Consider the following 17,517-nt stretch of genomic DNA (forward strand, 5'->3'; position numbering starts at 1 on the left):
GCGACACCATCAGAGGACCCAACCACATCAGCCACACCATCAAGGACTCATTCACCTGCACGTCTACTAATGTGATATATGCCATCATGTGCCAGCAATGCTCCTCTGCCATGTACATTGGCCAAACCGGACAGTCCCTACGTAAAAGAATAAATGGACACAAATCGGACATCAGGAATGGTAACATACAAAAGCCAGTAGGAGAACACTTCAGTCTCCCTGGACATTCTATAACAGATTTAAAAGTAACTATTCTTGAACAAAAAAACTTCAGAAACAGACTTCAAAGAAAAACAGCAGAACTAAAATTCATTTGCAAATTTAACACCATTCATTTGGGCTTGAATAGGGACTGGGAGTGGCTGGCTCATTACAGAAACAGCTTTGCCTCTCCTGGAATTGACACCTCCTCATCTATTATTGGGAGTGGACCACATCCACCCTGATCGAATTGGCCCTGTCAGCACTGGTTCTCCACTTGCAAGTAACTCCCTGCTCTCCATGTGTCAGTATATAATGCCTGCATCTGTAACTTTCACTCCATGCATCTGAAGAAGTGGGTTTTTTACCACAAAAGCTTTTGCCCAAATAAATCTGTTAGTCTTTAAGGTGCCACCAGACACCTTGTTGTTTTTATAAAATTAGAATGGCGGATACTCCGTCATACTGGGGGATTGGGTTTGGTGGGGAAGGGAAGCAGACCGGGTTGAGTCAGTGGGGTATCGGGTTAGGTGGGGAAGGGAAGCAGACCGGGTTCGGTCAGTGGGGGTTCAGGTTTGGCTCGGGAGTGCAAGGGGAGCAGACGATGCAGACAGGGTTCGGTCACTGTCTGGGAGGATCGGGTTTGGCTGGGGAGGGGAAGGGAAGCAGACCAGGTTCGGATGTGGAGGGGGGAGAGGGTGCAATCTGAGTTTGGCTGGGGGGCGGTGGGCGGGGTAGGATTCAAAGAGCCGCAAGGTGAAACGGGCGCTCTCCTCTCCAGTCCCTGGCATGCAGCAGCGGGCCAATTGCAACAGGGCAATGGGAGCGTGTCGCCTGCTTTGCCTTCACAAGTCTGTCCTGCACCTGGCCTGGGGAGTTGAATGCTGGGCTCTTGCTCCGGCAGGGGGGGGTAGGGCAGGCAGGACTGTGAGGCAGAGAGTGCGCGGCCCTCACGCCAAAGCAGGGTCGGGAGAGTAGAAAGCTGGGGCGCAGGGAGGTGGGTTAAAGCGGCTTAGCCGCCCCTCCACGCGAGAGAGCCCGCAGAGCTGCGCCGTCCCTCCCTTCTCTCCCCAGGGAGCAGAGCCTCCTCTGCCTGCAAATCCTGCAGCCCGCTCTCCGAGCATGCCATACAACCGGGCCCTGGCTGCACCTCACTGACAGCACAGCTCAGCCCCAGCAGGGGTCTTACACTTCCTGCAGCAAGCTACTCCACTCTCCTTCTGGCTGCTGTGCAATCTACAAGACAAAGGATCGATTACTGTGTAAATGTACCTATCTGTATTGATTCACAATCAAAGGCCTTCCCTGGCTTTCTAAATGGCAGGAGAGCAATTCACTGGGAGCGTGGTTCTTATCATATACGTCCTCCCTCCCTACAGTCTGCGATCTGCAGCCAGCGTCTTGATTGGCAGCGGCGCCCCCAAATCTTGGCGCCCTAGGCAGCTGCCTAGTTTGCCTAGTGGTTGCACCGGCCCTGACGCCTAAGTACCTTACCAAAATGGGGCCTTAACTGGGAGTTTGTGTGTGGCTGCAGTAGCCAGGGTAGGCTCTTTTATAGATAGCTAGCTGTGTGTGTGTGTGTAAAAAATCAGTGTAGCTCTGTTAATTTCAAGGGAGCTATGCTGATTTACCTCAGCTGAGGATCTGACTTACTGTGTATATATGTGTGACAGGGTGCTGGGTAAGAACTGCTGCCTCAGCCCTCTGTCATGCCAGCTCCTATTAAGGGAAGCAAATTGAAGCTGGCTAGAGAAAACCTGCTCCTAATTGGTGAATGGGAGACAGCTGCCCGCTCAATTAGCCTGGGGCTATATAAAAGGGTGGGTGGACAGGAGCTGGGAAGGCGAGTGAGGAGTGGAAGCACAGCAATAGCTCATCCCTCCTGGGGGCAGACACAAGAACCCAAGCTGTGTATGGTGAATAGGTGGTGGGAGCACAACCTGTAAATAAACAGCACCAGTGGCTACTGAACTCCAGGGTCTCTGAGTGACTTTGTCAGCACAGCAGGGGCAGGAGCCAAGCGGGCCCTGCGACACCCTGTTACAATATGTTACAGAAATATTTAGTATTTGCAGCCTTATTCTACCAAATAAATCTATCCTCTTGAATGGAATATCACACTGTGGAGCATGTTAGCAGGAAGGTTCTGATATGACAGTTCACAATAGGCTGATAATTTTGGTGTTGAGTTAGGCTTTTAAACAAATTCTTCATTAATATTAACAAGGAAATGGACACTTTTAATGAATTATTAATCCTGCTATATTTTGATGTATATCTAAATCACGTACTGTAGAAACATTCCATAATTTAAACACACAAACTTTTATCAAAATAAAGAAAAATCTTAAATAAATAAAAAAAAAATTAAAAAAATCTTCCCACCCCTAGAGAAGCCTAAATCTCCTCCTCCTCCTCCAGGCCTAGGAAAACATGAGAGTCTTATTGCGTGCCCTGAAAGTCACCATACATGGGCTCTGGTGAGTCAAGACAATAAGTGACTTCCAGAATCAAGGCTTCTAACCATGGACAAATTGCTCCCAGCCCCATCTTATTTAGATCAGATCTATTACTTCAGACACCTTGGAGGATTGCAACAGCTGTGTTATCACATGCAAAAGGGAGTTGGTCTCCTAAGTAGTCAGGTCCCAAACCATTCATGGCTTTATAAGCTCAAAGCCAACCCCTACACTCTGCCTGCAAAACATCCAAAAGCAGGGGCCTGCACAGGAATAAAAATGTGGATGCTTTTGGGGGGGGACACTTTGTGTGCCTCCCGCATCCAGAGGAGCTGGCTTTCTCCCACTCCCCTTGTGGCTGGAGAAGCTGTCATCTCCCGCCCTGGCCCGGGGCTGAAGGAGCTCACTCCCCCCGCCCTGGCCCCGGGGGAGTTCTGTGCCCTTGCTCATGGGGGGCATGCCCCTGCTTGCCCCCCCTTGCACATGCCCCTGTCTGGAAGGCAATGTAGACCATAGGTATATTGTGCTCTGAGTCAAAAATGCCATTGAATTAGTGGTCTGCTGCATTCTGAGCTGGCAGCAATTGCTGAATGTAGGGGTAGGCTCACAGAGAGCTCTGTTGCAATAATCTTACCTCTAGGTCAGTGGTTCCCAAACTGGGGTTCGTGAACCCCTGGGGGTTCGCAAAATGTTACAGGGGGTTCTCGGGAAAAAATTCCCTAATGGCGGACAGAGCTGTCCCTAGGGACCCTGGGCAGCACAGCCCGGAGCCGCTGGACTTCCAAGAGCTAAGCAGATCAAAGCAAGCAGATCTATCACACTGAGGAGATTGAAACTTCAAGACTCCTTATAAGAAATGGAAAGGGAGGTGGATATTTTTTGCTGTTTTTAAAATGAAATAGGCAGCTAGTATTGTTTTTAAAATTATTATGAAGAACAAGTTTAAGCTTTGTTGTAACGTGCGTTGTTTGCCTGGACTGCTCAAGACCTGAATGCTTGTGTAGGAGGAACTCTTTGAGTTGGCTTCTTAAATACCTTCATGTTGTTTCACATCTGACACTCCTTGATGAAACATAGGAGCCTTGTCTTATAACAGGCTGATTCACATTGATACAAGCTACAAAAGTGATAACTTGGAAGAGTGTTGCTGTTTTCATAATGTAATAAAAATACTGTAATGATAAATAATAATAATAAATACTGTGCAATAAGCATGTCACAACAACAAATTTATATTTCGAAGATCACTGCTTTTATAATTTATACTCAGGTAAAGGAGAAAATCCCTGGAAATATTCATTTTTAGGAGGCGGTTCGCGAGACCTGTCATTTTAGTGAAAGGGGTTCCCAGGTTGTTGAAGTTTGGGAACCACTGCTCTAGGTGAAAAATACATGGACAACCTTGGACAAGTTCACATTTGAGAGAAAAGGGCACAGCCATCTTGCCAAGCACAGGTGATAGAAAGCACCCTTGGCAACCACTGTTTAGATCTATAGAATTAGCTGGGGATCCAGCAAGCGCCCTGCATTATGAACCTTAAAAACAAAACAGCAAGCACACCCAACAAATTGGGTGGTCCTTATGTAACTTCCACCAAGTCCTCCTGTTTTGCCAATCCTGTGAGATCGATCTTGGTATTATCTGGGTTGAGTTTCAGCCAGTGAGAAAACCTGGGGTTCACCCAGACCAATAAGGGGCTGTGTCACCACCTGACCAATAACCCTGGGTGCTTCTGTGCTGTGCAGCTTTGGCTCAGAGCCCTGACACCAGCAGCCTGTTTACAGCACAATGGCCTCACCCTGACTTCCACCAGCCTGGTGACTCCTTCCAGTGTGACACCAACAGCTCTTCCAGTCCCGAGTCTCCACAGAACCGTCCCCCTGCAGTGTCCAGTCCCTCCCATGGGACCATCGCAGAAGTTACCAAGTTTACTGTCTCCCAAGAGACAGAACACACACCAGCCTGTTACTTTGGATGAGGATTTTACCCTTCAGTTTGGTCCACTGCATGGAGATGGTTTTGTAATAAGACAAGAATAGGTTTATTAACAGAGAACAGAGATTTAAGTAATACAGTTACAAGCAAAACTAAGACACTTTCTAATTAATAAAACTTAACTTCAGCAAGTTACAATCTCTGGCTAAGCAGGATTCTCACCTATAGTCATTTTCCAGCTACTCTTGCTTCCTGGGACAAGCGGATCCACTTTTCATGAGCTCAAATGGCGCTGCTCCCCTATGTCCCCAAGGTGATAGGTAACAAAATGGTTTCTTGCCTCTACTTATATCTTCCCAAAGTTCATTGACCCTGTTTGAAAAGGCAGGAAGGCTTTCCTGGGGATGCAGTCCCCATCCCCAATTGAAATTGTTAAGTGGCCATCTTCCCCCACTTGCTCACCTGATGGCTTTGTTTACCTTATATGTGCTTTTCATTGTCTTTGGTCACACCTGGCTTAATTTACATTGAAGACACAGTCAAGCTAGCAAAACAAGACTCCTTTGTCTAGGACAGGCTAGGCATTGCCTGCGAAACACATTTTAGGAATATATTTCCAACATACACCTATAATTCTTTATACATCACCCGTACACAGATACAGCAGTGATATTAATGGCCAGTATGTTACCAGTTTTCATATGACATCTTACACAACGCCTTCTAGGTACAGATTATGACAACAGAGAGTTGGGGCTATGAGTGTGTCGGGTCTCTATGATAAGGTGTGCCCTCTGCCAGGTGGCTCTGAGGGGCTCCTGGATCAAGCTAAGTACCCCACATCCATGACCCAAACTGTTAGACAGTGGATAAGCTGCCCCCCTAAACCAGCAGGGTCAGAAGGGAAGGAAACATGAAGCTATGTGTCATTTCCTTTCTGTCATGCAGCATGACTGGAAATCCTAATAAAAGTGAATCAGGATTCCACATGGAGAAGGGCAACATTAAACATTCTCCTTCTGTGGAGCTCTCTATAGCCTCTCTGTGGCCATAACATGTGACCTCAATTTTATGCAACCAGAAGGATCGAGGTAGCCTGAGAAGGAGGAGATGGAAGAACCACTCTGTGCATCATGTTGTTCTCTGAAAGCAGTATAACTTTGGATCATAAGTTATTGCTGTTCTGATTAGTTTCCCTGTATAGCTTTGACATATCATATATGGAAATTGCTGATCCAGCAGGTAGAAGATCAGACAATAATAATGATGCTTTGCATACTTCTAGCACTTACCATCCAAGGATGTCAAAATGCTTTACAAACATTGATTGTACATACTATAGCTAGTCAGGATGTTGGCATTCAGTGCATTTACAGAACATCCAGAGAGTGGCATCCTGGTGCATGCTCTTTGCAAATGATGTAGTGCTCATGGGGGAGAGCAAAGAGGAAGTGGGGAAAAATTTAAAGAACTGGAGATGCACACTTGAAAGAAACAGCATGAAAATCAACAGATATAAAACAGAGTATTTGATCTATAGATTCAGTGAGAGCTTGCAGGAAGACAATGGGACTTTAAGATGCGGTGGGGGGGAGGGGCAGGGGGGGCAGCCACTACAAAAGGTATAGCAGTTCAATATCTAGATTCAATAGTACAAAATAATGGTGAACTCAACAATGAACTTATAAGCAGAACAGGAGAGGCGTGGACAAAATGGAGAGAAGTGAATGGAGTGATCTGCGATAGGAGAATGCCTATCAAATTGAAAAATAAGACGGTAATTAGGTCTGCACTTTTGTATGACTTTTAATGCTGGGCACTGAGGAAGAGACAGGAGCAGAGCTTGAATACAGTGGAAATGAAAATGCTAAGATGGATGTTTGTAGTTACAAGAATGGACCGTGTTTGGAACAAATGAATTAGAGGAAGTGTGAAGATGGTACCAATTATAGAAAAGCTGAGAAAATCCAGACTTAGATGGTTTGGGCCTGAGAAAAAAAGACTGGAAGAATATATAGGAAACAGGGTGTTAAACTTAAAAGTGTAGGGTAAGAGAAGGGTTGGAAGTCACAAAACTAGATGGATGGATTTCATACAAAAGGATTTGATTAGCTGTGGAGTTTCTGAGGAAATGCTGCAAGATGGACTGCACTGGGGAACAAGGACTTGAAGAGCTGACTCCGTCTAGTTGGGATTAAGGCTAGAAGAAGACAACAACGAAGAACAAAAAGTAGAGCTGGTCAGGAAGTTTTTGACAATTTGGTTTTTCATTGGAAAATGCCAATGCATCAAAACTGAAATGCAAAAACATATCAGTGTCAACTAGACTTTCACTGGGAAAGGTTTCTCAGCTCCAGGATGGAATTTCTGGTCAAGACAGCCTCAGTCCAGAAGAGGTCAGTGGTTAGGGCACTCACTAATGACATGGATCTCCCACATCCCAGGTGAGTGTCCTACCCACCAAGCTTTTCTAGGGTGGGTTAGTCGCTCTTTCAATCTTGCTTTTCATGAAAACATTCAAAATGTCTTGATTTCATCTGCATGCAGACTGGGAAGATTTTTTTTTTGAAGTCCTAAAAATTTTCACAGGACAGGAAAACCATTGCACACCCACTTCTACCTCCAAGCAATTCTGGATGGCAGGAAAATATTCATCACCATAGATTGAGAAATTGAGGCAGTGGGAATGTCAATGACTTGACTAACTTCATATAGAAAATTAGTGCAGACTCAAGAATAGAGTTTTACCCACAATCACATTCTCCCACCTGAGTCAGCTGTGCTGTCAGCCCTTGAGGGGGTGTAGAGTAGTCAACATCTATAGGCTTTCCCCCTGTTACTCCCATAGACTTTCAGTTAGTTGTACCTTTGACCCTTCACTCAACCCTTTTCAAGTGACAGACCCAGTGCCTGCCCTTCTCTCAGAGTGGAATCCCATGATTCTGCCTACTCTTAGACTGGGTCTCCAGGCTGAAGCACCCCCTTTTACCAACCAGGTGTCCTCAGCAGGTCCAGTTGGGTTTGGCCCCTAATCTACACTACCCTTCAGGGGCTGTGAGCAATGGATACCAATAGCTTCTTCAAATCAGTTTGCATGTGTATATATAATTCCTTAAACAACACACAGTATATACCTCATAAAACATAATTATATGTAAATATGAGAGTGAGACGGTTCTCAGGGTACCTAGGACTGAAAGTCACCCCTCCAGCATGAGGACTCTTGCCTGTGCCTGGCTGGGTGTCAGCTCCCTATCACCCCAAACCTTCCAGCCACTCAAACACTGTCCTCTGGGCTATGCCAGTGCTGTTTTTGCCTTGCAGGTTAACAATAGGTGCACCCCAGTCCCTGAGTCCCTTTGAATTGTTCCCCCGCCATGTCCAGCCCCTGACACTAGCTACTCACAGAAACTCCAGATCCTCTGCCCACAAAAGAGCAGTGTGCCTCAGTTCACTAGTGTTACTTTAAATCCCTACTCCTGTAAACCACACAGCACTCGAGAGCACTTGTAATAAAACAAAAGAAAGAATAAAGATTTAACTAAAAACAAGAGAATATGATGGAAACAAATGGTTAAAATACAAAAGGAAATCATAAAATGCAAACTTGGGTCTATACGTATTAACAGTTACCTTTCCTGTCTAATGAAGTAAGTTTTCCCCACAAATTTCAGTCTGTTACAGAGCTGGCAGCCTTCACAGGAACCAGATTCCAATTTTTCATGAGAACATCTTGCTCCTCAAGATGGCTCCTCAAGATGACTCCTCAGTGAAAGGATTCAAAGGCCCTCTCCCTCCTCTATGTTATACTGAAACAGTCTTTTGTTTCTATTCATAAAGAGGACAAACCCTTGTCTTTTACTTTCAAATGGTTTTGATTGTTTGCAGTTGCTTCTGCTGGTTTTCCATTGAAAGCCTTGGGACTGAGCAAGACTAAATAATCAAGCCTTGCACTGCAACACCGACTAACAGGGCAGGGTGACAACTCCCTCCTACCTGACTGGCCCATCAGTGAGACATATTATCCCCCTGGTGAATAATTTTTACTCCATGTCCATAAAGAATACTTTCAATATAAATACATTAGTCCCTAAGGGTACGTCTATACCCAGCCGCTAGTTCGGCGGCTGGAAATCGAACTTCTGGGTTCGACTTATCGCGTCTTGTCTGGACGCGATAAGTCGAACCAGGAAGTGATCGCCGTCGACTGCGGTACTCCAGCTAGACGACAGGAGTACCGCGGAGTCGACGGGGGAGCCTGCCTGCCGCGTGTGGACCAAGGTAAGTTCGAACTAAGGTACTTCGAACTTCAGCTACGTTATTCACGTAGCTGAAGTTGCGTACCTTAATTCGAATTGGGGGGTAAGTGTGGACCAAGCCTAAGTGTTTTCTGTGTCTACATCTTACAATGATTATGAATCTTGACAAATTACAAACTTTCTGTAGATACCTTCCATGTTACTCTTTATGGATAAATATCCTATAAAACATGTTTTGTGTGAATTTGCACTGAGGTGAGAGTTGTTTGCAAAGAACAGGGGACACTTTGCTTAGCAGCTTCAGTGTCAAAAAGGGTCATACTCAAATGACTAAAATAAAAAAACTCAAAAGAAGCTACATTATATCAGTCACATTTAGAAATAATGTATACCAAATGTAAGATGAACTTTGGATACCGTATCAACTTAAATGTCTCTAGATGTCTTCTGAGTTGATAAGTAATATATTTGAGTGGGATACATGCAGTCATATCCTTCATCCATTCTGACAGTGAAAGCACAGATTCCTTTGTCCAATGTCTCATTATACATGTTCTTGCTACACATTATGCTAGTCCCATAAGTTTTCTTTGATAGCTATTTATAATATGGTTCTGCTCTGAAAAGTGACTGTGAAGATGGCATTGTGGGGTGCCAGGCATCTTGCATCTCAGTGATTTCCATATCAGATGTGCTCATCTTAAAAGTTAAATGATATTTTTTTTCTTAACTGCCAGCCCTGCAAACTCAGACTCTCAGTCAAGATGTGTTCTTTCCTTCTTCTATACCACCACTGCAAAGAGTGACTCTGGAGCTCAAAATCTACCCTCATTTCAATCTGTGCCACCCTCCCATTTTCAGTTTATGTCCTCAATTACACTTGTTTATCCCCATTATCTTCAAAATTGTGCTCATTTACACCAGTGAAACCCCATTATCAACAATGCACCGTTTGCCCACATGTAATAAAGAGGATAAGCATAAGACAATATGGTTGCACTGGTGTCCCAGAGGGTATAACTTGTCTCACAAAATTGTTGTTACTGGCAATGAAGTGCAAGTAGGACAGAGCACAGCTTGATTGTCAGAGACGAGGTTGAGTTTGCAGGTTAGGAAAAAAAGAAACAGCTTTTTACTTGTAAAGTAAGTGCATTTGACTAAAAGCCACTGAAGCCCAAAGATAAGGAATCCCATGATATAGCTTTTACAGCCATCATTCAGAACAGAAATGCACTTTAATATAACTTAATTATTTAAAATGCCAATGTTTGGATGAAATAAACTAATTGCGCCCAGAAATACTTGCATTCACTCAATTGCTGCCCAAAATTTAGCAGTATTTCACATTCCTAAGCCACTTGCATTAACTCCCTCATCTCTATTGTTCATTTAATATACTGCTGTGATTTGGCATTATACGTTATATTTATTTGATCTGCTGTGCTGAAAAATTAAATTCAACCTCTCTTTAGATTTGATGTAAATGTAACCTGTTTATACATCAGCCTCCAATCTTCCCCTGGATAATTTTGCATTCCATTTCTCTCTTGACCTTTGTAAATATCCCTCATGATTACCAATCAAAACATTATATACAATTAGAAATTCTTTAAGATCTTGTTGGAGGACTAATCATTCTAGGTTCCAAAATATTCAGCTGAGGCTCTTTCAGTTAGTTAATTTCCCAGAATCACATTGAAATAGGGCTTGAGCAATAAAAATCAGCAGAAATGCTTAGTTGGAATATCCTACATTTGCCATTGAAAAATATGTTAATATTCCCTCTCTTAATGGAAAGAGATCCATTCCCTTTATGGTGCCTTTTTCTTCCCAAAGTTTAAAAAAGGAAAACCTAAATATGCTAAGCAATCTAGAATTATTATTCAATGGTCATAAGGGAGATACTTCAAAATGTATTTTTTATATGTTAAAACTTTATTCTAGGCATGAAAATGTGTTATGACTGGATCATTTGTGAAGGTCTTAATTTCAAATAAATTAAACAAATAAAACACAACAAATTATAAGGTGTGGTTTGAATATGCCCAATGCTGGGGAAGAAATTGAGTGGTAGCATCTCCCAAACACCATCTACTTATGCCACCAAAATGAGAGGTCACTCCCTATAAATAGTGCAGATCTGTCACCCTCTTTTTTTTTAATTTACAGGATGAATGAAATTGTTTACACTGTTGACATTTAAATTATCACAGGGCTAGTGCCATGCCAAGGGTGTTCCAGGCCCAGTTTTAAGACTCAAAACTGGGGCCCCCGATCTCCCTATCACAAAAAACTGCAATAATCACTAAGTACTTTTACAAAAGAACTTTCCCTTCTTAGTCTCCTCTGAAGTAATCTCATTAATTAGCTCACCCCAGTCCATTCACCTTGCTTCTGAATTCTCTATAGAAATAACTGCCAGATCACTTAATCTTTCTTGCCCCATGGATATTCCTAGATAGGTCTTGATTAGTTTTAGCTTGCTGAAACTCCTTTCATTAGTAGCCATGGTTATAGGAAGACAGCAAAAAATACACTGATTTTAGGTGAACTTGCATCTAAAGACTTATCGTGAATGTAGATCAATAGGCACCTTTGTTGCCAACGGCATGCTTAAAGATTCACTTGTAAAAACTGGCAAAGAGCTCAATCTTGTTCTCAAAACTCCAAGTTTAAAACCTCAGGGTAGGTGCTTGCTCAATTTCGAGCGTGCCTCTTTAGGTCCCTGCTGCTGATACTTTTCAGTTTCCAGCCCATCAAAAAAGCAAACCTTTGTCTGACTTTATTGTACTTACACATCCTGTCATCCAATTGTGTTAATGTTGTGTCTAAGATGGGGTTAAAAATGTCTCGTTCAAAAACTTACAGTATCTGATGACTTTTCATCCTTTGAAGGTTTTACTGGCATTACTTTCCTCTTTTGACATCATTCATCTTTGAGCTGTGTGGATATTTCTAACATTTCAGCCCATGAAGCAGCAGTTTCCTTAGATGTAGTGAACCCAGAAGACCATAATACCATTAAAGCATCTCAAAAGCCATGCAGTAAACTGTGAGTCATTTGAACATCAAGATCCGAACTCTAATTTTTTGCTCACATCATTAATTTTTGATAAGATATTATATCACATCTCGGCCAAAACAAGAAACAAAAAATCTGAAGTGTTCCTTTGCAAGCTATCAGCTTCTGAATTAAGTTCTGGTGTAAGATTGTGTGAAGCCTTGATCTCATCTAAAGCAGCAAGAACATTCTCAACCTGATTTTGTAGTGGACAGATTGCCTCGACCTTTGCTGACCATCCTGCGGTGCTTTGACATTTTCATATAATGCTAATATGCTTTTTCAACACATCCCAACGACTAGCAGAAGCAGAAAAACGGGATATACAATCTCTCAACAATTCCAAAAAACAGCACAACTTGAACGATTGCTGGAGCTTCTCCAACATGATTCAGTGAATGGGCAGCACATGGGACAAAAGACACATACTGATTTAACTGCTGAATTCGATCATGAACACCTTTGTCTGATGCAGCCATGTTAGCTCCATTGTCATAGCTTTGTCCTCTGCAATTAGCCATATCTAAACTGTCTTTTTTCAGCTTCTCTAACATAACCTCCATCATACCGCCTCTGTTTTGGTGTGCATATCAATGAAATGTACAAGGTATGAAATGGGGCCCTGAATGGTCCATATGGGGCCATAAGCAGAGAAGACTAAGACCTCCACAATGGAAGAAAACAATGAGAAATAAAAAACCCACAGCCCTTTACATATCCCTGATGGGCCCAGGCCCAGTGCCACTGGACCCCCTTTGCACTGTCTTGCACTGGGCAACTGAGTGAACACCTCATTGAGAGAGCTGGGCAGTTCAGTTAGCAGTGACTCTCTGCTAACTCTCATCTATGCATTGGTTACAGCAGGGATCAGCAATCTTTGGCACGTGGCCTGTCAGGGAAATCCGCTGGCAGGCTAGGGTGGTTTGTTTACCTGCAGCGTCTGCAGGTTCGGCCGATCGCAGCTCCCATTGGCCGCAGTTCACCATTCCAGGCCAATGGGGCTGTGGGAAGCGGCGGCCAGCACATCCCTCAACCCACGCTGCTTCCCACAGCCCCCATTGGCCTGGAATGGCAAACTGCGGTGAGTGGGAGCTGCGATCGGCCGAACCTGCGGATGCTGCAGGTAAACAAACTGTCCTAGCCTGCCAGCGAATGTCCATGACGGCCCGCATGCCAAAGGTTGCCGATCCCTGGGTTACAGTGTTAACATTTTCTCCACAACCATAACAGCTAGAAACTTTTTTTACAGAAATAAAAGCTAAGATTCTGGAAAACAAAATAGCAGCTAAAAAGAAGCGCTGGTATGCCATCCCCACACATCCTGCTGTCAAAGGGCAGCCCGCCCTGTAGCACCCCCTTCTGGCAAAAAGTGGCTCTGCTGATGCCAGCTTCAGTTTCTCTTTAACTCATGCGTCTGACAAAGTAGGTATTCATCCACGAAAGCTTATGCTCCAATACATCTGTTAGACTATAAGGTGCCACAGGACTCTTTGTTGCTTTTTACAGATCCAGACTAACACGGCTACCCCTCTGATCTTTAACTCAGGCTCCCTTAAAAAGTTCATACACTCCCGATATTCAAAACATCCCCCCCTTCTGTGGTCCAGTTTATTGAGCCCTGCAGAAAGTCTTTCAAAATACAACTCAAACTTACATAATCTTCCTCCCACTTTCAGCTGGGTCCAGCCCCTCCTCTCTGAGGGTCTGTTTGCCCCTCACAATTCAAACACTCTTCTGCTCTAGCTCCAAACTGGACCCAACCCATCCTCCCTGAGGGTCTGTCTTCCTGGTCTCTCAGCACCTCTTGCCATTCCCTGCTGCTGTCTTCTTCCTGCTAACTCAGGGCTCTACAGGAGCCTTCTTACCCCCTGCTGTGTCTGCAGGCATCTAGCACCTTGCTTATAGCTGTCTCCCCCACAGCAAGGCCCATCTGCCTTCCATTAAGCCCAGCTAGAGAGCAGGCAATCAGTCCATGTGCACTGGACCCTGCTCCCTTTCTTGCAAGGCCAATCACGCTGTGACACATGCCTAAATCCAAGCCCTGTCATAATCAGGATGACTGAATGAGGGATGTGCTTGTTTTTGTGGAGGGTTGCAGTATCTACATCAGCCTACAAAAAGCTAAACAGGTAAGCAAGCAGGCATGCCATGGAAGAGATGTCAAATCCTGCTGCAGGAGCTCAGCAAACGTGTGTATCCTTCCAGAGGAAACGGCCGTCCAAACTTCCCCTTCCACCTGATGTATACATTTAGATGCACAAGGGTCCAGAAAGAAGGAAAGACCATCAGTATTTAAGTCTTTCACTTATTTGAAAGGCAGCACACCTTTGTACCTATTACTTGCTCATTTGCCCATAAAGTTCTACTCTTTATGGCTGTGTAAGTCAAAGACCCATCATTCAATTATATGTACAAGTCAGCCTGACAAAGTGCTAAGGGGATTGTAAGATAAAAGGCACTTTATAAACATACACGTTATTGCTGCTGTAACTAGTTTTATCATAATTTGTAAACTGTACAAAGAACATCACCTTTGCAACTATTCATTAATTTATGTTTGTGCTACCACTAATTGGTGTCCCCCTAGGGATTTTTCAAAACCAGCTGGGTGACCATATGGATAGGTACACTTGTTTACAAATCCTATTATTTATGCACATACAGACCTGCCTGGGGAAATACAATTTTGACTGGATTCTGTTAGGGAAAACAAACAAGAAATGTATTGTCACTGCAAATGCGGGATTACATTTTCCCATACCCTTTTGAAAGGAAGTTATAGGAATCCCCAATACTTGTGTAGTTCCTTAAGAAAACCCATGATTTAAGTCAGAGGAAGGGTTAAAAAAATAACTGGACAATTACATTGGGATCACCAGTTTTTTCTCTGAGGAAAAAATAAAGAAATGCAAAACAAAGCACATTTACCATATAGTTCATATTTATGAAAGAATTGGTGGGTTTTGCTATCGTTGAATAGTCTAAAAATGCCTATGGGAGAGCTAGTAAATGGAAATGAAATGAAAACTGCAGTTTAGATGCTAATAAGTGGAGTAATGGTAATGGACCCATATTTTAATCCGAGTTATACCAGTAGAGTTCATTGTAATTCCAATGACTTAAGTCAATGGAGTTACTCTGGATTTACATCAGTGTAACCAAGATCAGAACCTGGCCCAATGTCTATAGTTAAACTAATAGCAGTTAAGTAAAATAGCATTTTAATGATAACTTACATTTATATACTGAGTTTTAACCAAAAGTACTTAATCCACCTCAAAAATGCATTCACTGTTTAAAGACTAACATATTCCATTGACTTCTATGGACTTTGGATAAGTCCCCCAAGTGGTCACAGCATCCTTACTCAGCAGGTTTGGACAGGAAATTAAGAGTAGTGAGCAGATTTAATACTGAATCACTGAGACACAATAAGTAAGGAATCTTATGATACCATTTGTATAGAGTCAGTTATATATCTCATCTAAAAGACAGCATTTCCACCACAGTATTTTCTGGGAAATATGTTAATAATAAATAAATACTATGCCATTAGATAGCACCTTGTATCTGGAAGAATTCCAAAAAGTTGTACATGCTGCATATTATATTGGTTCGTTACTAACAGACCATGAAGAGTGCATCTTACATAGTCGCCAGCACCTGCAACACCATTTCTATTAGTATTTCAGCATATATGTCAGAAATTAAATATAAATAAATATATTAAAACAGCCTCAAAACTGAACCGGCTGAAACACAGTTAAATGTGGTAAAGAATTAAACATAGCTTCTATCCATTCAAAAAGAAAGTAAGGCTGTTGTGAAACAAGTCCATTGCATCTCGTTCCAGCATCAGACCAAGAGACTAAACAAATATCAAGTGGTCTACAGAGCCATTTAAAATACATGATATTTTTCAGATTCTTGATTTCAGCTCCAGAGCACTGCAGGGAGATTACCCAAAAGCAGCTTCTCTGCTAAGCTTAATTCACATGAATATTTTCCCCTCTTCGGTAAGCCATGGGAAGAAAATAACTAAACTCTGAGTTAGAGTTACTCCAGTGTGGGTGGACAAGCTACTTCACACAATTGTTAGCTGGAAGTATAAGAAACTTCAGATGTTATAATTTAAATAAAACTACCATGAGGGATTTTTTTTATACATCTAGTGCTAAAGGCTGTAATTCTGGACTACATTTCTACCTTTTGGCTCATCTGGACCTGTGCATCTTACAACTAATACGATAGTAAATAATTACATATGTTATAAGGTCAAATTCTGGTAGGTGCATTGCATGGGCAGCTGCTAGGAAAAAAACCCAGCAGCAGGTGTGTAAGGCATATGTTGACCACTCCATCACTCGCTTCCCACAGCTCCATGGAGAGACAACACAGTAGGCCTTCGATGATGGAGCTGCACAGCAGGGGAACAAGAGTCAATAGGCCTTGCTCCTCATGTTTATATACATACACACCCTGACCTGACCCTGTGCATCATACAACTGTGCAGATTATTTATGCTTTTACCAGGAGTAATCTGCATGAGGGACTGATGCCAGCAACATTACAAGCACATATTAATACTGCTTTTGCGAAGTATCTGCATCTGTTTAGGGGGCAATTGCACGTTGATCAAGAAGTTAGCGCTAAGCATTTGAGCCAATAGAGAAGTGTGTGTGTGTGTGTGTATGAAGAGGCACGCCTACAGCAATCATTGTATTTCCATTTTGGTAGCCATTAGTACAAGATATTAAGGATGCCATTGAAAGCAGTCGACCATGCACAGAGGAACACAGTCTGTACCCAGAGATTTGTACACTCTAAAGTCCTGACATTAAATCTCATCTGATCAAGCAGACCCTTCTGCTCACACAAAATCCCATTGAATTTTATGAAGCTCTATGTGAGCATAGTGGTTCACCTGCATGAATCAGATGTCAGGACTGTGGCTGATAGTCACCTGTGACCCCTGAGACTACCCATGTATGCAAACCTACCCATCTTTACTGTGAACTTATTCACTCACCTGACCCATTTTTCTCTCCAATAGTGGGACTGCATAAAGCCAGACCAGAATGTGGCCATTGAATTGAGCAACTACAACTATTTTCACTTCTTAAAAGTTAGGAGTAACTCCATTGAATTCAGCATAATACCAGTGCAAAGGTGGGAAAATATCAAAATTGAGCCCTTAATACATTTCCACTATAATAGGTATATTGAAAAAAAGCTAAATAAAACTTTTTAAAACATCCTACACATAAAAAGGTGAAACAAATTGAGTACTCAAATCCTGGACTGATTTGTATGCCATGTCATTTGGTTCCCTTAGTGGGGTTTCACAGGGTTTAAGCTAGCATAGAATCTGATCCAGTAAGGGTGCAATGCTATTGAAAATGTAGCTGTACCTTTGTGTATAGAGGGAATGGGAAGTAAGATGAATAAAGGGATGGAGGAAGAGAAAGTCTAAAATGTTTCAAAAATACCCAAGGATAAAAACCAGTAGAACAGACCAGTAGAACAGCAGAACATTTCTTCTCCTGTTCCCCTTCTATTGTTTAAAATGCCAGATGCTGCCATTGAATAACTAAGGCCATA

Source organism: Terrapene carolina, unplaced genomic scaffold (genome assembly GCF_002925995.2).
Source record: "Terrapene carolina triunguis isolate 2854851 unplaced genomic scaffold, T_m_triunguis-2.0 Scaffold58, whole genome shotgun sequence".
NCBI classification, from domain to species: domain Eukaryota; kingdom Metazoa; phylum Chordata; order Testudines; family Emydidae; genus Terrapene; species Terrapene triunguis.